The sequence below is a fragment of the Hyla sarda genome, chromosome 1 (genome assembly GCF_029499605.1).
Source record: "Hyla sarda isolate aHylSar1 chromosome 1, aHylSar1.hap1, whole genome shotgun sequence".
Classification (NCBI taxonomy): domain Eukaryota; kingdom Metazoa; phylum Chordata; class Amphibia; order Anura; family Hylidae; genus Hyla; species Hyla sarda.
Window position 1 is genome coordinate 450,874,888 of NC_079189.1, and position 21,362 is coordinate 450,896,249.

The 21,362-nt window shown below is 44.1% G+C and overlaps 1 protein-coding gene and 1 long non-coding RNA gene across 26 annotated transcripts in view; one reads left to right on the forward strand and one right to left on the reverse strand.

The window, feature by feature from the left end:
* Positions 1-21,362, forward strand: part of RIMBP2 (RIMS binding protein 2) — a 970,948-nt gene that overhangs the window by 935,034 nt on the left and 14,552 nt on the right. The window lies entirely within an intron of this gene.
* The window catches only part of LOC130283882 (uncharacterized), a 29,881-nt gene continuing 8,664 nt past the window's right edge, over positions 146-21,362 (reverse strand). Inside the window, exon 4 of the long non-coding RNA XR_008846873.1 lies at positions 146-2,699. This is a non-coding gene — a long non-coding RNA (uncharacterized LOC130283882). The remainder of the gene's footprint in view (positions 2,700-21,362) is intronic.

The following is a 21,362-nucleotide window of genomic DNA, read 5'->3' on the forward strand; positions in this document are numbered from 1 at the left end:
CTGTGATGCCACTGTGCATATTAACCCTGTATTGTCACTCACAGTACAAGGTAAATATATACAGTGACATTAGGGTACAGGGTTAATATATACAGTGATGTCACAGTACAGGGATAATATGAACAGTGATATCACGGTACAGGATTAATATATATGGTGATGTCACTGGGCAGTTTAAGTATCCACAGTGATGTCGCAGTCTAGGGAGAACACACAGTGATGTTATGGTACAGAGATAATATACACAGTGATGTCACAGTACAGGGATAATACTCACATTAATGTCACAGTACAGGAATAATACACACAGTGATGTCACAGTACAGAGATAATACACACAGTGATGTCACAGTACAGGGACAATACACAGTGATGTCACAGTACAGGGATAATACACAGTGATGTCACAGTACAGAGATAATACACACAATAATGTCACAGTACAGGAATAATACACAGTGATGTCACAGTAATGTGTACATCTGGTATCTACCACTATATGGTCAGTGTATGTGGGAATTGGTCTTTCTATAGTAAATTTTATACAGTAACAATTGGAGTTAGTCACAATGGTAGTCGTGGTCATGATGTGGCAGTATTATTTGTTTATTGCTGATAACACACACAACTAACAGTGAGCACCTGTGCTTCATTTTGCCTGGAGGTGCTGACCATTTTTATTTTCTTGTACTTGTATTATCAGTAATATTGGTTTCAGTATACAGGATTTGGTCAGTAACAGTATGATGGTAATAATATGAATGGTAATAATTTCCCTCCTTGTATACTGGTATTATTGGTAAAATTGGTGTCAGTATACAGGATTTGGTCAGTAACAATATGATGGTAATATGTAGGGTGATAATATTCCTACTTTTATACTGGTAATATTGGTGAATGTAGTCTCTGTGTACTAGACAGAATTTGCCATGGGGTCCATAGGACACTAGTTATGCCCCTGATCTTACATCTGCCCCGTCAACACTTGAGATTTGTGCTGCGGCGACAGCACAGCAATCTCATAGCCGATTGGATCACCATGGGGGAGATTTATCAAAAATTGTCTAGAGGAAAAGTTGTCCATAGCAACCAATGAGATTTCTTCTTTCATTTTTACCAAGGCCTCTTCAAAATGAAATAAGTGATCTGATTGGTTGCTATAGCAACTGGGCAACTTTAACTTTGCACAAGTTTTGATAAATTTCCCCCCATGGGTCTTCAGAAAATGATGTGGGGCCTCATGTTTGAGTTACGCAGTCTAGAGCCGCCTCTGCCGCCGGCTTTTTAATTTAAAAGCGGATCGCAGCAGATCATTCTCTGGAGATCTGCTGCGATCCGTATTTATTAACTATATGTGCGGAGAAACTGTCCCCATTCCCCTGACGGAGGGTAGCGGGGATGGAGTGAGAGGGAGTGGGCTGTAAGCAGAAAACTGTGTCCCTATACGGAGGGTCACAGCTTTCTTCATTACGCCGGCGGTACATGCGTCTCCACATGCGTCTCCGCTTCTATAAACACTGTCATAATTCAGCCAGAAGACGGAGCCAGAAGACGGGAGCTCTGATTGGAGAATAGCTATTGACCAATCAGAGCTCCCCTCTCCCGGCGGCGGGGATTATGAATTATGACAGTGTATATAGAAGCCGGTGGCAGCGCAGTGTAGCCGCATGTACCGCCTGCTTTTACAGTTAATAAATGTGGATCGCAGTGGGTCTCTGCAGAATGACCCAATGCGATCTGCACCTCAGTCCCTGGACTACAACTCCCATCATGGGCAGAGTCTGTCCATGATGGGAATAGTAGTTCTAAAAGTCATGCAGCAGGGGGATGTGCAAGTGCAATCCCTCAGCAGCCTGTCCCATGATAGGAATAGTAGTCCAAGGGCAGAGGGACAGATCTCTGTTCACATTATGCGTTTTGCATAATGGGAACAGAGCCTTTCTGGCAGTGTGTTCCCAAACTGGGAGACTACAGCTGTTGCTTAACTACAGCCCACCATGATGGGAGTTGTAGTTTAGCAACAAATGGAGGCTCCCTGTTTAGGAACACACTGCATGACTACGTCAGATTCGGTGGACTGCGACAATGACCAGCATTTTTTTTTTATTTCAATAAACGAGGTTAACTGGTAACGTCGGGCTGTTGCTGCTTGGTTGGTATCTGGGTGATACTGAAAATAGGGGGAACCCTATGCGTTTTTTTTTTAAAGTAAATAAATAAATAAAAAGTTTGTGGTTCCGTCATTTTTTCAGTATCAGCCAGATACCAACCAAGCAGCAACAGCCTGACGTTACCAGGGTGGGCGACCATTGTTACTGGCCCTCCCCAGCCTAAATAACACCAGCCTGTTACCGCCTAGGCCCAGGAGTGCCATTTTTGATGCTCCGGGCCTGTTGGTACTGGCTCTTCCTGGAACCCCTGTGGCGGTGGGTACCGGGGTAATAATTGGGGGTTAGCACTAGCTGTTTTGGCGGCGACCGCCAAGCCCCGGCTTGGTAATGGATTCTGTCTTCTAGATGCCTTCCACTACTAAGCCTGAAAATTCAATTATAAAAGACACAACACATTGAAATACATTTTTTATTTAATAAAACACTCCCCCATTAGCCCTCATTAACCCTTTCATTGACATTTAAAAAAAAAACGCTGGTCATCGTCGCAATCCACCAAATCTGACATAGTCCTCCGCATTCACGTATCTAAATATCGAAAAAAAAAAAAAAACAACAATAAAAAGTTTTGTACATTTTTTGGTTTCCACACACCAGCAAAAACGCAAGAAAAAAATGCAAGAAAAACTGACAAAACGCAGGAAAAATTTGAGACAGTTTTTCTGGCGTTTTTGCTGATGGACAAAAAAACTCAATGGAATCCTGGCCTCAAAGCAATAGAACAAAATCCGTACATCCACTTTTCCTGTGAGGTAGAGAAAGAGTGTACGGTAGAGCAAGGGAGGGGCGATTCTATATTTGCACAAGATTTATCAAAGGAGTGCACAGCCTTAGTAAATTCTGAGCAAGTGTGTACAATAGACAAGCAGTGTAAAGGGGTAGAACTGTGTCTACAATAGACACATAATGATAAATTCCTCCCAATATGTCTACTTTATGTTTGTATCATAAAGTTGACATATTTTTACTTTTGGAAGACATCAGAGGGCTTCAAAGTTCAGCAGCAATTTTCCACAAAATTTTCAAAATTGGAATTTTTAATGGACCAGTTCAGTTTTGAAGTGGATTTTAAGGGCCTTCATATTAGCAATACCCCATAAATGACCCCATTATAAAAACTGCACCCTCCAAAATTATTCAAAATGACATTAAGAAAGTGTGTTAACCCTTTAGGTGTTTCACAGGAATGGCAGCAAAGTGATGGAGAAAATTCAAAATCTTCATTTTTTACACTCGCATGTTCTTGTAGACCCAGTTTTTGAATTTTTGCAAGGGTTAATAGGAGAAAAAGTCCCCCAAAATTTGTAACCCAATTTTTCTCGAGTAAGGAAATACCTCATATGTGTATGTCAAGTGTTCGGCAGGCTCAGTAGAGGGCTCAGAAGGGAAGGAGCAACAATGGGATTTTGGAGAGTTAATTTTGCTGAAATGGTTTTTGGGGGTTTGTCGCATTTAGGAAGCCCCTATGGTGCCAGAACAGCAGAAAACCCCCCACATGGCATACTATTATGGAAACTTCACCCCTCAAGGCACGAAACAAGGGGACCAATGAGCCTTAACACCCCACAGGTGTTTGACTACTTTTCGTTAAAGTCGGATGTGTTAATGGAAAAAAAAAATGTTTTCACTACAGTGCCATTTTTTCCCCAAATTTACCATTTTTACAAAAGGTAATGGGAGAAAATGCCCCCCAAAATTTGTAACCCAATCTCTTCTGAGTATGGAAATACCAGATGTTAGGACGTAAAATGCTCTGCGGGCGAACTACAATGAGAAGGAGTCACATTTGGCTTTTGGAAAGCAAATTTTGCTGAAATGGTTTTTGGTGGGCATGTCGCATTTAGGAAGCCCCTATGGTGTCAGCACAGCAAAAAAAACAAAAACAAAACCAAAACACTTGGCATACTATTTTGGAAACTACACCCCTCAAAGAACATAACAAGGGGTACAATGAGCCTTAACACCTCACAGGTGTTTCACGACTTTTTGTTAAAGTTGGATGTATAAATGAAAAAAAATCACTAAAATGCAGGTTTTCCCCCAAATTTTACATTTTTACAAGGGGCTATAGGAGAAAATGCCCCCCAAAATTTGTAACCCCATTTCTTCTGAGTATGGAAATACCCCATGTGTGGATGTCAAGTGCTCTGCTGGCGCACTACAATGCTCAGAAGAGAAGGAGCGCCATTGAGCTTTTGGAGTGTGAATTTGTTTGGAATGGAAGTCAGGGGCCATGTGCATGAACAATGGACCCCCCACATGTGACCCCATTTTGGAAACTACACCCCTCACAGAATTTAATAAGGGGTGCAGTGAGTATTTACACCCCACTGGCGTTTTACAGATCTTTGGAACAGTGGGCTATGCAAATGAAAAATTACATTTTTCATTTTCACGGACCACTGTTCCAAAAATCTGTCAAGACACCTGTGCGGTGTAAATGCTCACTGTACCCCTTATTGCAATATGTGAGGGGTGTAGTTTCCAAAATGGGGTCACATGTGGGGGGGGGGTCCATTGTTCTGGCACTATGGGGGCTTTGTAAACACATGTGGCCTTCAATTCCGGACAAATTTTATCAAAATCCCAATGGCGCTCCTTCTCTTCTGAGCATTGTAGTGCACTTGAAGAGCGCTTTGCATCCACAAATGGGGTATTTTCTTACTCAGAAGAATTGGGGTTACACATTTTGGGGGGCTTTTTTTCCTATATTCCTCTGTGAAAATGAAAAATTTAGGGTAACACCAGCATTTTAGTGAAAATTTTTTTTTTTAATTTTCCCATCCAACTTTAACGAACATTTGTCAAATACCTGTGAGGTGTTAAGGCTCACTATACCCCTTGTTACGTTCCGTGAGGTGTGTAGTTTCCAAAATGGAGTCACATGTGGGTATTTATTTTTTTGTGTTTATGTCAGAACCGCTGTAAAATCAGCCACCCCTGTGCAAATCACCAATTTAGACCTCAAATGAATATAGTGCGCTTTCACTCCTGAGCCTTGTTATGCATCCGCAGAGCATTTGACGCCAACATATGGAGTATTTCCGTACTCAAGAGAAATTGCGTTACAAATTTTAGGGGTCTTTTTTTCCTTTTACCTCGTGTGAAAATAAAAAGTATGGGGCAACACTGGCATGTTTTTCCTAAGGGGTAAAAGGAGAAAAAGCCCCCCAAAATTTGTAATGCAATTGCTTCCAGTACAGAAATGCCCTATATGTGGCCCAAAACTGTTTCCTTGAAATATGACAGGGCTGCGAAGTGAAAGAGTGCCATGCGCATTTGAGGACTAAATTAGGGATTGCATAGGGGTGGACATAGGGGTATTCTACACCAGTGATTCCTAAACAGGGTGCCTCAAGCTGTTGCTAAACTCCCAGCATGCCTGGACAGTCAGTGGCTGTCCGGAAATGCTGGGAGTTGTTGTTTTGCAACAGCTGGAGGCTCCGTTTTGGAAACACTGCCGTACAATGTTTTTTATTTTTATTGGGGGAGACAGTATAAGGGGGTGTTTATGTAGTGTTTTACCCTTTATTATGTGGTAGTGTAGTTTTTAGGGTACATTCACACAGGCGCAGGTTTACGGTGAGTTTCCCGCAAGGAGTTTGCGCTGCGGCGGAAAATTTTTTCCGCAGCTCAAACTTGAAGCAGGAAACTCACTGTAAACCCGCCCATGTGAATGTACCCTGTGTACATTCACATGGGAGTTGTACTTTTGCAAAAGCTGGAAGCACACTGGTTGGAAAACCTTCAGTTAGGTTCTGTTACCTAACTCAGTATTTTTCAACCAGTGTGCCTCCAGCTGTTGCAAAGCTACAACTCCCAGTATGTATTGATCGCCGAAGGGCATGCTGGGAGATGTAGTTGTGCCACAGCTGGAGGTACGCAACTACAACTCCAGCTGTTTGGACATTTTGGGAGTTGTAGTTTTGCAAGATCTGAAGGGCCACAGTTTAGAGACCATTGCACAGTGATCTCCAAACTGTGGCCCTCCAGATGTTGCAAAACTACAAATACCAGCATGCCCAGACAGCAAACTGCTGTGTGGGCTTGCTGGGAGTTGTAGTTTTGCAAGATCTAGAGTGCCACAGTTTATAGATCACTGCTCAGTGATCTCCAAACTGTACCCCTCTTAATCTTGCAAAATTACAAATCCCAGTATGCACAAACCGCAGTCTGGGCATGCTGGGAGTTGTAGTTTTGCAACATCTGGTGGGCTACAGTTTAGAGACCACTGTATAGTTATCTCCAAACTAGCCCTCCAGATGTTGCTAGGCAACTACTCTCCGGCTTCCGTAGTCTGTACCAGGGAGCCGCACGTCATCGCTGCCGCCGATTGCAGTTAAGGGAGCTCCACCACCGCCAGTCACGCTACAGTTTGCCTGTTCTGCCCAGATTACCGTCGGTGGGCAGAACAGGGGAACCGAACTTTAACGCCTCCGCCTTTGATCTGCTATTGGTCAGTCGTCTGACCGACCAATAGCAGGGATAGGAAGGGTGGCACCCCTGCCACCTAATTCCTATCTCTTCAGGGGGACAGAGTCACCAGAAACCCGTATGACCCGGAATCGCCAAAATTGACCGGCGATTGCCAACATGGGGTGGTCTCAGGAACCCCCTGGGCATATGCACGGGATGCCTGCTGATAGATATCAGCAGTCATCCCGGTCCGGTCCCCGACCGGCTAGCGGTGGGGACCGGAATTCCCACGGGCCTAGCCATACCTCATACGTCCTTAAGGACCCAGGGCGTATGCATACGCCCTGCGTCCTGAACAGGTTAAAGCAGAAAAGTTTTTCCTTATGTTAATAGCCGAAGTTCTTTATCAACCCTTTATTACCAATAGCAATCACGTCACCACGGCTCGCACAGTGCCCGGACAGTAAGCTAATTTTAGTTTTTGTAAGATCCTGCAGTAGTGTGTGTGAGTAAATGTTTGTGTGAATGTGTGTCTGAATGTGTGTGCGTGTGTATGTGTAGGGTTGCAACCCAACTGATATTTTACCGGCACAGCCGGTATTTTCAACCTCCTGCCGGTAAGTTCTCATCACAAATACTGGCCATGACAACGGACGGTATTTTCCATTGAGGGCCACCCTGCGCGCGCCCCTGGCTAAGTGGCGGCGGCCGTAGCCCAACTTTACCTCCTTTAGAAGCATGTGCTGCGGCCACATAATTAAGCTGCGGCGGTGACAAGTGATGTCCTCTTGTGCCGAGGTGCCGCGCAGGAGGACATCACACGTCACTAAAGGAGCCCCCCCTCTCCAGAAAGCGCACAGACGCCAACACATTGCTGTGAGAAGCTGCCTGCAGTAAAGAGGTACAGGCAGCTCTCTATGGCCGTTGACAGCGGGGAAATGAAGGAGGGGGGTCTCTAATTGGTATTATAGTATGGTCGGGTGTGTGTGGGACTGGGGACCAGACCGTAAGAACGAAGACAGTGTTGTGGTGGGGACGGATTTAATCAATTAAAATTGGGGGGCGGGGGTTAAACTGAACCCCCTGTGCTATTTTAATTGACCCCCCTTCCCCTGAATCAAGGGAAAGGGGGAGGGGGGTTCAATTAAAATGGCACAGGGCGATCTTGGGCTGGGGGTCAATTGAGGGGTTCATTTACCGTCGCTGGGCTGGTATGTGATGGGACATGGGCAAAGATTCCTATGATGTCATGTATGTATAATTAATTGAGCAAGTTAGCATGGCCGTTATTTTTGTGTGTGTCTGAGTACATTAGCAGAAAAATAATTGCATTAAACACCCATGCACAGTGCAAGTAAGAAAATTGTAGAAGACACCACACGGGCATTGTATGGTACACAGTGCGTTATGAAAACTTAGTGGCACATAAAACGGGACATTTATTGTGAGGGAAACATGGCAGGGGGCATTATAGGTGGAGGGGGGGGGCATTATATGTGAGGGGCACATGTCAGGGGCATTATATGTGAGGGGTACATGACAGGGGGCCCCTTGTCATGTGCCTCTCTCATATAATGCCCCGTGCCCTTCACATATAATGCCCCCTCATTTGCAGTACAGGAGCATTATATGTGAGGGAAATATGACAGGGCATTAAATGTTAGGGACACAGTACAAAGGGCATTATTATGTGGTGGGGAACAGGACAGACATTATTACTATGTGGGGGGGGTGGTGCACAGGATGGGGCATTATTACTATATGTGAAGGGCACAGAGTGTTTTGCATTTCAGAGGTATAGCGTATATTATATGGAAGTTCTGGGGTGGTATGGTTTTTATGGGCCACAATACGTTACGGTATTCAGAGGGTGCACTGTATGGCAAGGTTATATTCAGAGAGCACAGTGTTTGGTGTTTGGTAGTATTATATTTTCCAGTATATTACATCCATTATATTCAGTGTGTTGAATGCAGAGACATTGAATGCAGAATTTTTTTGGCTGTAAAAAATAACGGATAAAAAAACGGGTCTTTTAAATGTAGCATTAAAGACTATGGCAAATGGATGAACCTTGTCATCCGTTTGCCCCCGGTTTATACTATCTGTTATGACTTCTGAGCATGCTCAGAAGAGGTGAAATCAGCAGACTCCTGCAGTGTTGTGGGACTACTACTACTCCCATCATGGAACAGACTTGTTTCCATGATGGGAGTAGTAGTTCCCCCAGCTGCGGGTGGCTGGGAAGACTACATTAGGGCTTGTACTACTACCAAAATTATGGAACAGAGTCGGTTCCATGTTGGGGGTTGTAGTACAGGGGCTAAGGGATTGATCGCACTGGGTCTCACTTCAGAGACCCGATGTGATCAGAAGTTATTAACAAGGGGAGCAGATGGCATACTCCGTTCCTCTGTGATGTAGATCGTATGTGTTTTACTTTTATTTTCAAATACCCAGCCAGGAGCCCTGTATGGCTGTAACGAGGAGCCATTCAGGGCTCCTGGCGGGGCTATTTAAGTCATTAGTGAGGATTGTAATGTTAAAATACACTGGCGGCCAGGGAAGCATTGCGCTGCGTTCCCTGGCTGCCCTTAAGGACCATGCAGACATATAGCGCTATATCTCTGGCCTCCTGTGCTAGCTATATATATATTGCGCATACAAATGTCCCTTGCAGCGTACAGTGGTCCCTCAACATACGATAGTAATTAGTTCCAAACAACCCATCGTTTGTCGAATCCATCGTATGTTGAGGGATCCATGCAATGTAAAGTATAGGAAGTTATACTCACCTGTCCTTGCCGCTCCGGACCGCATCCTCACCGCTCCCGATGCTGTCCCGCTGCTCCGGCGTCTTCTTCGGGATCCTCCGGCTTCTTAAGCATCTTCTGCAGGGTCCGGGCCTCGCTTTCTGGTGACGTTATTACGCTGCTGCGCCGGCACGACGTGCGTAGTGACGTAATAACGACGCCGGAAAGCGAGGCCCGGACCCTGGAGAAGATGCGGAAGACGCCGGAGGATCCCGAAGTGGACCTGGAGCAGCAGGGATAGGTGAGCGAACCTGTCCAGGATGCTTAAACTGCTATCCAACAGCAGCTTAATGGGAACCAATCGTCACTTTTTACCCCCTGTAACTATTAAAAACACGTCCTAGAGCATGTAACCATTGTTCCTACCATGTTTCTGTAGTGCATGGAAATGAATGAAAAGCTCCGAAAATCAACTTATAAAATGTCCTGCGCTGTATGTTAATTTCTGTAAGTAGTCCATTGGGCGGTGCTGCATTCCTATTTAGTCACCGTGGCCAGAGCAGAAATCACGCCCCTCCCGTCCTAAACACGCCTACATGGGCGTGATTAACAGTCCGGCCGCAGTGGAATCAGCCTCGTCTTCCCTGTCAGCTCGTGCAGTTACAGAAGCAAAGAGCGCGAGTCTGCAGACTGCTGGAGTGCCGCTGGGTCCTAGTGCCAGCCGGATACATACACTCTCCTGCTGTCAGTGGAGAGCATAACATCTAGAGATCGGCGAGGGACACATAGGACATATTGTACTTCAATCCTCCTGTCTTCTTAGGTAGATTACTAAATGTTAGGTGTATGTATTTAATTATGTTATACACTGAAAAGGGAGTGTGGGGGTATAACATAATTACAATTCCCAGCATGTCCGGAGAGCCAAAGTCTCTGTGCATGCAGAGTTGTACTTTTGCAATAGCTGGAGGCACACTAATTGTGAACCAATGGGTAACATGCCAGTGGTTCCCAACAGGTATGCCTACATTTTGCTACAAAGTTACAACTCCCAGCATGCCCGGAAAGCCAAAGGTTGTCCGTGCACGCTGAGAGTTGTAGTTTTGCAACAGCTGGAGATACACTGGTTGGGAAACATTGGCTTATCTCATTAGGTAGCGTCACTCAGTCAGGGTCACTATGTTATAGAAGTTGCTCAACTACAACTCCCAGCATGCCCGTACAAGAATTGGCTTTCCGGGCATGCTGGGAGTTATAGTATTGCAACTTCTATAACATAGTGACCCTGACTGAGTGACGCTACCTAATGAGATAAGCCAGTGTTTGCCAACCAGTGTATCTCCAGCTGTTGCAAAACTACAACTCTCAGCATGCATGACTTTGGCTTTTCGGGCATGCTGGAGTTGTAGTTTTATGGAATAAATCCATAAAACTGCCCCTCCCCCAGTGGATAACTAGTACTCCCACTAATCCCTCCATCTCTGCCCCCCCCCCTCCTTCATTGATTATCAGAACTAGTGATCATCAGATTCACCCCCCCCCACACTCTTTTCAGTGTATAACATAATTTAATACATACACCTAACATTTAATAATCTACCTAAGAAGACAGGAGGATTGAAGTACAATATGTCCTATGTGTCCCTCGCCGATCTCTAGATGTTATGCTCTCCACTTACAGCAGGAGAGTGTATGTATCCGGCTGGCACTAGGACCCAGCGGCACTCCAGCAGTCTGCAGACTCGCGCTCTTTGCTTCTGTAACTGCACGAGCTGACAGGGAAGACGAGGCTGATTCCACTGCGGCCGGACTGTTAATCACGCCCATGTAGGCGTGTTTAGGACGGGAGGGGCGTGATTTCTGCTCTGGCCACGGTGACTAAATAGGAATGCAGCACCGCCCAATGGACTACTTACAGAAATTAACATACAGCGCAGGACATTTTATAAGTTGATTTTCGGAGCTTTTCATTCATTGCCATGCACTACAGAAACATGGTAGGAACAATGGTTACATGCTCTAGGACGTGTTTTTAATAGTTACAGGGGGTAAAAAGTGATGATTGGTTCCCTTTAAGCATTTTGCGCTGTCTGATAGCAGTTAACGCGATGGCCCTGACATATAAAAGCATCGTATGTCGATAGGCAATCTTATGTTGTATGTCATCATATGTCGGGGGTTACTGTATATTATCAGCAGTGCATCATGCTGCTGGCCGGGGAAGGCAGCGCAATGCCGCCTGCTTCCCGGCCGGCAGATGCGCTACTGATAGCGAGGGACATGTGTGTATAGAAGCGCTGCAGGGGGACAGATATATAGTGATATATATCTGTCACTATATCTGTCCCCTGCAGCGCTTCTATACACATATGTCCCTCGCAGTCTGTCTGTGAAGTATCAGCAGCACATCTGCCGGCCGGGAAGCTGACGGCATTGCGCTACCTTCCCCGGCCAGCAGCATGATGCGCTGCCAATAGTATACTTCACAGATAGCGATGCAAGGGACATATGTATGTGCTCGCTGGGGGGGGGGGGTACATATGTAAGCGCTGCGGGGGGGGGGGGGGGGCAATATACATAGCTAGAACAGTTGGGGGGCAATGCATATAGCTAGTACAGCAGGGGGGGGCAATATATATATATATAGGTAGCGCAGTGGGGGGCAATATATATAGGTAACGCAGTGGGGGTGTTAATTTCATTTTCTGCTGAGGTATGCACTTTTTGTAAGCCAGCTCGGACCTGGAATACATATGCGACTTTTAAACGGAAATGCAACTTTTTTCATAAATAGTGACTATTGCATTTGATAAATTCATGACCGCTGCAAAGTAAGAAAAAAAAAACAAAAGAAAAAATTTACTACGTAAGCAGATTTCAGAAATGTTCATTGGGATACCCCCCCCCCCAAAAAAAAATTTAAAAATAAAATATCTACTATGGAGCTTGCTCAATCTCCTTCATAGAGGATGGGATTACCAGCTCTGTTTCTATCTTTGCAGATGACACCAAGCTAGAGGATGTGCATAAGTTACAAGATGACTTGGATAGACTAAGTGTCTGGGCATTCACTTGGCAAATGAGGTTCAATGTGGATAAATGTTAACCCCTTAAAGGAGTAGTCCAGTGGTGATTCAGTGGTGAGCAACTTATCCCCTATCCTAAGGATAGGGGATAAGTTGCAGATCGCGGGGGGTCCGACCGCTGGGGCCCCCTGCGATCTCCTGTACGGAGCCCCGACAGCCCGCTGGAAGGGGGCGTGTAGACCTCCGCACGAGGCGGCGGCCGACACGCCCCCTCAATACAACTCTATGGCAGAGCCGAAGCGCTGCCTTCGGCAATCTCCGGCTCTGCCATAGAGATGTATTGAGGGGGCGTGTCAGCCGCCGCCTCGTGCGGGGGTCGACACCCGCTATCTCGGCGGAGAGCCGGGGCCCCGTACAGAGAGATCGCAGGGGGCCCCAGCGGTCGGACCCCCCGCGATCTCAAACTTATCCCCTATCCTTAGGATAGGGGATAAGTTTTTCACCACTGGACTACCCCTTTAAGGACGCAGGGTTTTTCCGTTTTTGCATTTTCATTTTTTCCTCATCACCTTCTAAAAATCATAATGCTTTCAAATTTGCACATAAAATTCCATATGATGGCTTATTTTTTGCGCCACCAATTCTACTTTGCAGTGACATTAGTCATTTTACCCAAAAATCCACGGCGAAACGGAAACAAAATTCATTGTGTGACAAAATTGAAGAAAACATTTGTAACATTTGGGGGCTTCTGTTTCTACGCAGTGCATTTTTCGGTAAAAATAACACCTTATCTTTATTCTGTAGGTCCATACGGTTAAAATGATACCCTACTTATATAGGTTGGATATTGTCGTACTTCAGGAAAATTTATATGTAAAAAATTCTTATCTTCTAACCCCTATAACTTTTTTATTTTTCCGCGTACGGGCCGGTATGAGGGCTAATTTTTTGGGCGGTGTTCTGAAATTTTTATCGGTACCATTTTTGTATTGATCGGACTTTTTGATCGCTGTTTATTCATTTTTTCATGATATAAAATGTGACAAAAAATACACTATTTTGGACTTTGGAATTTTTTTGCGCGCACGCCATTGACTGTGCGATTAATTAATGATATATTTTTATAGTTCGGACATTTTCGCATGCGGAGATACCACATGTTTATTTTTATTTACATTTTTTTTTATGGGAAAAGGGGGGTGATTCAAACTTTTATTAGGGAAGGGGTTAAATGACCTTTTTTTCACTTTTTTTTTTGGCAGTGCTATAGCTCCCATAGGGACTGCACACACTGATCTCCTATGCTGATCCCTGAAAAGCCATAGCTTTGCACGGATCAGTCAGATAGGGGCTTGATTGCTCAAGCCTGTAGCTCAGGCTTGGAGCAATCAATCGACGATTGGACGCCGCAGAGTCAGTTAGGGAGACCTCCGCCTGCGTCCCAGCTGATCGGAACATTGCGATTTTATCACGATGTCCCGATCAGCCCGACTGAGCTGCCGGGAAGCTTTTTTTTTCAGACGCAGCAGTCAACTTTGATCGCCGCGTCTGAAGGGTTAACAGCGTGCAGCACAACGATCGATGCCGCGCGCTGTTAGCCCAGGGTCCCGGCTATGATTAGCAGCCGGGACCGACCCGGTGTGATGCGGGTCACGGCGTGACCCCATTTTAAACACCGGGACCGGGCGTTAAGGAGTTAAGTGATGAATCTGGGTACTAAAAACCTGCATGCGTTGTATGTCTACAGAATAGCATGCAATGTCAGGCAGCTGCTTCTAAAGCTAGCAGGATATTGTCATGTATCAAACAAAGCATGGATTTGAGGGACAGTGACATAACACTACCCTTTATAACACTACCCTTTATAAAGCATTGGTACAGCCTCACCTGGAATATGCTGTTCAGTTTTGGGCACCAGTTCATAAAAGGGACCATGTGGAGCTGGAAAGGGTGCAGAGATGCACAACTAAACCAATTAGCTATGAGGAAAGATTAGAAAAATTAGATTTGTTTAGTCTTAAGAAGAGACGTTTAACCTCTTAAGGACCAAGGACGTATGAGTACGTCCTTGGTCCCGCTCCCGTGATATAACGCGGGGTCCCACGGTGACCTCGCATCATATCACGGCGGGCCCGGCGTCATAGTGATGCCGGGACCCGCCGCTAATAGCGCGCGGCACTGATCGCGGTGCCGCGCGCTATTAACCCTTTAGCCGCGCGCTCAAAGCTGAGCCACGCGGCTAAAAGTGAAAGTAAAAAGTGGCGGTTAGCTCAGTGGGCTGTTCGGGATAGCCGTGGCGAAATCTCGGCATCACGAACAGCTTACAGGACAGCCGGAGGGTCCCTACCTGCCTCCTCGCTGTCCGATCGCTGAATGACTGCTCAGTGCCTGAGATCCAGGCATGAGCAGTCAAGCGGCAGAATCATCGATCACTGGTTTCTTATGAGAAACTAGTGATCAATGTAAAAGATCAGTGTGTGCAGTGTTATAAGTCCCTATGGGAGCTATAACACTGCAAAAAAAAGTGAAAAAAAAAGTGAATAAAGATCATTTAACCCCTCCCCTATAAAAAGTTTGAATCACCCCCCTTTTCCCATAAAAAAAAAACACAGTGTAAATAAAAATAAACATATATGGTATCGCCGCGTGCTGAAATGTCCGAATTATAAAAATATATAGTTAATTAAACCGCACGGTCAATGGCGTACGCACAAAAAAATTCCAAAGTCCAAAATAGTGCATATTTGGTCACTTTTTATATCATGAAAAAAATGAATAAAAAGCGATCAATAAGTCCTATCAATGCAAAAACTGGTACCGTTAAAAACTTCAGATCACGGCGCAAAAAAATGAGCCCTCATACCGCCCCATACACCGAAAATATAGGGGTCAGAAGATGACAATTTTAAACGTATTAATTTTCCTGCATGAAGTTAGGATTTTTTCCAGAAGTACGACAAAGTCAAACCTATATAAGTAGGGTATCATTTTAATCGTAAGAACCTACAGAATAAAGATAAGGTGTCACTTTTACCGAAAAATTTACTACGTAGAAACGGAAGCCCCCAAAAATTACAAAACAGCGTTTTTTTTTCAATTTTGTCTCACAATGATTTTTTTTTCCGTTTCACCGTAGATTTTGGGCAAAATGACTGACGTCATTACAAAGTAGAATTGGTGGTGCAAAAAATAAGCAATCATTTGGATTTTTAGGTGCAAAATTGAAAGAGTTATGATTTTTTAAAGGCAAGGAGCAAAAAAGAAAGCGCAAAAAACTAAAAATTGTTCAAGGTTAAACCCCCCCAAAGGACACTCCTACCATCTGGAGAAGAAAAGGTTTAGTCTCAAGGGGGGCACGCCTTCATTATTATAAGAACTGTGAATTTTTTAAACAGTCTACCTAAGGAACTGGTCAAAGCAGGAGTAGTTGAAAGCTTTAAAACAGGGTTAGATACATTTCTAGAATAATATAACATTAAAGGGGTATTCGAGGAAAAACATTTTTTTTTAGATATCAACTGGCTCCAGAAAGTTAAACAGATTTGTAAATTACTTCTATTAAAAAATCTTAATCCTTTCATTAATTATCAGCTGCTGAAGTTGAGTTGTTGTTTTCTGTCTGGTAACAGTGCTCTCTGCTGACATCTCTGCTTGTCTCGGAAACTGCACAGAGTAGAAGAGGTTTGCTATGGGAATTTGCTTCCAAACTGGGCGGGTCCCGAGACAGGTGTCATCAGAGAGCACTTAGACAGAAAAGAACAACTCAACTTCAGCAGCTTATAAGTACTGAAAGGATTAAGATTTTATAATAGAAGTAATTCACAAATCTGTTTAACTTTCTGGAGCCAGTTGATATATAAAAAAAGTTTTTTTCCTGGATAACCCCTTTAATGCTTACGCAGAAATATAAAATCACATCCCTTCCCCTTCATTTAACCTTGGATGAACTTGATGGACTTATGCCTTTTTTCAACCATACTAACTATGTAACTATATATTTGAAAATTGGAATTTCTTCTGACTTTCTTGGGCACCTGCCGTTTTGTATTTTTAAAAATGCTGTTTTTTTTGCCCTTTTAACATCAGCTGTCAGCCCAGTGGGATTTCAATTTAATCATTAAATTATATTAGCAGTATAGTTATTTATTTAGTGTTGATTTAAAGATCTCCCGTTTATCGTCTGTATCAGTATTTGACAACTGATCCTCCCAGTCTATGTCCTAAAGTGCAGCCCTTAACCCTGAAGTCTTGATTGCCTTTCTTCCAGCAACTGGATGTAAAGCTGTCAGTTCTGTGTCCAGTACCTATAGCGGAGTACTTTTACAATTGCATGTGTGTCTTAAGGATTTCAGAGCCATGCTCACCCCCAGATGGGCACCCTTCCCCTCAGGGCCTGGTCGCAGGGATCGATAGATAATAAGGGAGTCTGGTCTTGTTTCATGCTGCCCATGGTTTAGGGTTCACTTAAATTATGATTTGCAACAAATATTATACAAAAACATACTATTCTTGTACAAAACAACTCAAAGCAATGACTTTTTGTAAGACTTTCTATGATTATCATTTACAGTAAATATATCTTTTTATTTTGACAAAAACAAAATAAGATATTCTTACACTCCTTACAACACTATAAAAATAACTTTAGACACTTAAGGACCCAGGGCGTACCATTCCGCAGGCACCCCGTGCAAACCCCTGGGGGTCCTGAGACAGAACATCCATCCACCCCCCCCCCCCCGTCGGCGATCTCCACAAATTGCCGATCAATTCAGATCGCCGATTTGTAGCAATTCCGGGCTGATCGGGTCTCTTGTGATCTGATCCCCTGAAAAATAGGTATGATCGGAGCCGTCAAAGACATCCCCGATCATCTTAAAGGATAGGAGTGAGGTGGCAGGGGGAGGTGTGTGTGAAAGTTAATTTCCCCCTTTCCCCCACTCTGCCCGCCCCTAGAAGTCCGGGCAGAGCAGGGGAAGATGGCGGCGGCAGATACCTGGAGGACACGCGGGGACCGGCGACAGAAAGGAGGCGCAGGCAAGTGGATGCAGCGGTGGCGACGTCAGAGACAGCAGGGAAGATTTCTGTAAAGCTGGAGGTTTTCCCTCCCATGTGAATGTATAGGGTACATTCACATGGGCGGGAGTTTACAGTGAGTTTCTCGCTGCAAGTTTGAGATGCAGCAAATTTTCCACTGCAGCTCAAACTCCCAGGGGGAAACTCGCTGTAAACCCCAGCCTGTGTGAATGTACCCTAAAAACACTACACTACACCTACACAAAATAAAGGGTAAAACACTACATATACCATTCACTGTCCAGGCATTCTGGGAGTTTTTCAACAGCTGGAGGCACCCTGTTTTGGAAACACTGCGGTTGGGTAATTTTGGTATCGGAGGCAAGTGTCATTCTTGCATTCGGGTCCGACCCATGCAAGTCCCTAATTTAGGCCTCAAATGCGCATGTCACTCTCTCACTTCGGAGCCCTGTCGTATTTCAAGGCAACAGTTTAGGGCCACATATGGGGTATCTCCGTACGCGGGAGAAGTTACATAACAAATTTTGGTTGTTTTTTTTTCCCTTTTAGCCCTTATTAAAAGGTAAAGTTGGGGTCTACTCCAGCATGTTATTGTAAAAAAAAATTACACTACCATGCTGGTGTTGCCCCATACTTTTCTTTTTCACAAGAGGTAAAAGGAAAAAAAAAGACCCCCAAAATTTGTAACACAATTTCTCCTGAGTACGGAAATACCCCATATGTGAATGTATAATGTTCTGTGGGCGCACAGAAATGCTCAGGAGTGAGAACACCATGTACATTTTAGGGGATTTGCACAGGGGTGGCGTGATTTGCACAGCGGTTCTGACATAAACGCAAAAAAAAACACCCACATGTGACTCCATTTTGGAAACTACACCCCTCATGGAACTTAACAAGGGGTATAGTAAGCCTTAACACCCCACAGGTGTTTGGAGAATTTTCGTTAAAGTTGAAAGTGAAACATTTTTTATTTTCACAAGGGGTAGTAGAAGAAATGGTGTTACAAATTTTGGGGGACTTTTTTTCCCTGAGTATATAAATACCCCATATGTGGATGTAAAGTGCTCTGCTGGAGCACTACAATGCTCCATTGGGCTTTTGGAGAGAGACTGTGTCTGAAATTTAAGGCCATGTGTGTTTACAAAGCCCCCATAGTGCTAGAACAGTGCCCCCCCACACGTGACCCCATTTTGGAAACTACACCCCTCATTGAATGTAATAAGGGGTGCAGTGAGCACTTACACCCCACAGGTTTCTGACAGATTTTTGTAACAGTGGTCCGTGAAAATGAAAAATTACATTTTTAATGTTCACAGCCCACTGTTCGAAAGATCTGTAAAACGCCAGTGGAGTGTAAATGCTCACTGCTCCCCTTATTACATTCTGTGAGGGGTGTAGTTTCCAAAATAGGGTCACATGTGGGGGGAATCCACTGTTCTGGCACCACGGGGGGCTTTGTAAACGCATATGGTCCCCGACTTCCATTCCGAACAAATTCTCTCTCCAAAAGCTTAATGGCGCTCCTTCGCTTCTGAGCATTGTAGTTTACCCAAAGAGCACTTTACAGCCACATATGGGGTATTTCCATACTCAGAAGAAATGGGGTTAAACATTTTGGGAGGCTTTTTCTCCTATAACCCCTTGTAAAAATGAAAAAATTTGGGGTAACACCAGCATTTTAGTGAAAAAAAACCAACACATTTTTCATTTTCACGTCCAAATTTAGCGGAAATTTGTCAAACACTTGTGGGGTGTAAATGCTCACTGTACCCCTTGTCACGTTCCTTGAGGGGTGTAGTTTCCAAAAATGCATGCCATGTTGTTGTTTTTTTGCTGTTGTGGCACCATATGGGCTTCCTGAATGCGACATGCCCCCAAAAAACATTTCAGCAAAATTTGCTTTCCAAAAGGCAAATATGACTCCTTCTCTTCTGAGCATTGTAGTGCGCCTGCAGTGCACTTGATGTCCACACATGGGGTATTTCGATACTAGATAGAATAGATGGGGTTACAAATGGGGGGGGGGGGGGGGGCGGTATGACATTTTCCCCTATTACCCCTTGTAAAAATGAAAAATTGGGGGGAAAACCAGCATTTTAGTGAAAAAATAAATTTCATTTACACATCGGACTTTAACGAAAAGTCATCAAAGTCATCAGACACCTGTGGGGTGTTAAGGCTCACTGGACCCCTTGTTACATTCCTTGAGGGATGTGGTTTCCAAAATAGTATGCCATGTTTTTTTTTTTTTTGTTTGTTTTTTTCTGTCGTGGCACCATAGGGGCTTCCTAAATGTGACATGCCCCCCAAAAACCATTTCAGAAAAACTCACTCTCTAAAATCCCAGTGTCGCTCCTTTGCTTCTGGGCCCTCTAGTGCACCCACAGGGCACTTGACATCCACATATGGAGGTATTTCCTTACTTGAGAGAAATCGGGTTACAAATTTTGAGAGGCTTTTTCTCCTTTTACCCCTTGTAAAAATTTTAAAACTGGGTCTACAAGAACATGTGAGTGTAAAAAATGAAGATTTTAAATTTTCTCCTTCACTTTGCTGCTATTCCTGTGAAACACCTAAAGGGTTAACACACTTTCTTAATGTCATTTTGAATAATTTGGGGGGGGGGGGTGCAGTTTTTATAATAGGGTCATTTATGGGGTATTGCTAATATGAAGGCCCCTTAAAATCCACTTCAAAACTGAAATGTTCCCTGAAAAATTCAGATTTTTAAAATTTTGTGAAAAATTGCTGCTGAACTTTGAAGCCCTCTGATGTCTTCCAGAAGTATTTACCTCTTAAGGACCCATGACGTATGCGTACGTCATGAGTCCCGGTCCTGCGATATAACGTGGGGTCACACGGTGACCCCGCATTATAGCGCGGCGGGCCCGGCGTCATAGTGAAGCCGGGACCCGCCTCTAATAGCGCGCGGCACTGATCGCTGCGCCGAGCTATTAACCCTTTAGCCACGCGCTCAAAGCTGAGCCGCGTGGCTAAAAACGAAAGTAAAAGTGCCCGGCTAGCTCAGGGAGCTGTTCGGGATCGCCGCGGTATAATCGCGGCATCCCGAACAGCTGTAGCACAGGAGGAGGTCTTCTTACCTTCTCCTGTGCTGTCCGATCGCCGAATGAATGCTTCAAGCCTGAGATCCAGGCTTGAGCATTCAATCGCCGAAAACACTGATTGATCCATTCCTATGGAGATGGATCAATCAGTGTAAAAGATCAGTACATGCAATGTTATAGCCCCTTATGGGAGCTATAATATTGCATAAGAAAAGTGTAAAAAAATCATTAACCCTTTCAATTATCCCTTCCCCTAATAAAAGTTTGAATCACCCGGCATTTCCAAAAATAAAAAAAAACATTATGTAAATAATAATAAAAATAAACATATGTGGTATCGCCGCGTGCGGAAATGTCCGAATTATAAAAATATACCGCTTTTTAAACCGCTCGTTCAATGGCGTACGCGCAAAAAAATTCAAAAGTCCAAAATAGCGCATTTTGATCACTTTTTATACCACAAAAAAGTGAATAAAAAGTGATCAAAAAGTCTGATCAGAACAAAAATGGTACCGCTAAAAACTTCAGATGACGGCGCAAAAAATGAGTCCTCAAAGCGCCCTGAAAACAGAAAAATAAAAAGTTATAGGGGTCAAAAGATCACCATTTTAAACGTATAAATTTTCCTGCATGTATTCATGATTTTTTTCGGAAGTGATACAAATTCAAACCTATACAAGTAGGGTATCATTTTAACCGTATGGACCTACAGAATAAAGATAAGGTATAATTTTTGACAAAAAACGTACTGCGTAAAAACAGAAGCCCCCAAAACTTACAAAATAGTGTTTTTTCATCAATTTTGTCGCACATAGATTTTTTTTCCCGTTTCACCGTAGATTTTTGGGTAAAATGACTAATGTCATTACAAAGTAGAATTAGTGACGC